This window comes from Pinus tabuliformis, chromosome 1_2, assembly GCF_031772625.1.
Source record: "Pinus tabuliformis cultivar Carrire ecotype Pingquan chromosome 1_2, CPIR1, whole genome shotgun sequence".
Classification (NCBI taxonomy): domain Eukaryota; kingdom Viridiplantae; phylum Streptophyta; class Pinopsida; order Pinales; family Pinaceae; genus Pinus; species Pinus tabuliformis.
The window spans coordinates 307,739,952-307,741,123 of NC_142298.1; the positions used below are offsets into that span (position 1 = coordinate 307,739,952).

The window sequence follows — 1,172 nt, forward strand, 5'->3', positions numbered from 1 at the left end:
TTCAGCCAACCATCCATCCACATATTTCATGTTTGGGGAAAATAATTTAATGTAAGCTCGCCCTTTGTTCGGTAGCAACGCTTTGTTCGTGAGCATAAGAACACGCAATAAGAACACCATCTCGACGCAAACTTTATCATATTGCCTATCGCAATGAATAATAATGAACAAGATTACACATAGTGTAGGCCATGTTATATCTAACCAACGGTGTATCAACGCATGAAACGGTCACTGATACACGTGTTTTATAAAAAAGCCTCAACACAGCCACGTATCTCTCATGCGAAGAGCGCTAATCTACATGCATATCAAATGCCTTCTTCCGAATCTGGGGTGCATGCATACCCAATGTCCACTATGGTGTGTTGTGCAGTCATGGCGCTGGCCGTTTCTTATTCGTCTTCCCGTCAATGGGTATGCATTTTAGCTCTGGCATTGCTGTTCTGGCAGTGTGTGGGGGATAATGGCAGACTCACGCAAGCAGAAGCCGATAGAATTGTTAATCTTCCTGGGCAGCCGCCAGTGGATTTCGCTCATTATGCGGGATATGTGACTGTCAACAAAGAGAGCCCTGCGCATTTGTCATCATATTATCTGCAGGTCAGTAAACTGCTAACTGCATACCTGTTCAATTAATAGAATTGCTTTCTGGTTTAACATTAGAATCCCTGCACAGCAGCAAGTCTCTATGCAGCATTCATATCATTCCTGTATAATTTTTAAAACACTATGCAACAGCAATAACATCCTTTGCATTTTGAACATGAATCCTAGGCATAGACGGTTGGGGCATAGGAAATTTAAGGCAAAAGAAATTTTTAATATCCATATAGAAAGGCATGAACCCTAATAATTTTGTAGAATCGGAAAATAGCCAGCCCCAGCCTGTCGTCAGGCTCCGCGCACCGTCTTTAGGTAAGTAATAAGTCAATGCGGAGCACTAGCACCAGTTTCACCCTGCTCGTGTTCTCAATTTCTTTTTAGATTGCGAGCGATCTCCAGAGGGAAAGGGGAAAGGGGTTGTCTGACCAGAGGGAAGGGGTCAAAACCGTGAGGCTAGCTAGAACCTGTGGTGGCTAGAGTTTGGCTTGCTGTCAAAAAGAAACTAATCCAGTAGGAGCGGAGTGGTTAATAGCAATGTTCATAAAAGTTCCTGCCAGCTTCTTCTT

At 43.4% G+C, this 1,172-nt stretch overlaps 1 long non-coding RNA gene across 1 annotated transcript; it reads right to left on the reverse strand.

Annotated features, from left to right (window-relative positions):
• Positions 1-330: 330 nt before the first annotated feature.
• Positions 331-673, reverse strand: LOC149205572 (uncharacterized). Its single transcript, XR_016251888.1, has 2 exons — positions 628-673; positions 331-574 (listed from the first exon to the last, which is right to left on the reverse strand). It is a non-coding gene; the product is annotated as an uncharacterized LOC149205572 (long non-coding RNA).
• Positions 674-1,172: the final 499 nt, after the last annotated feature.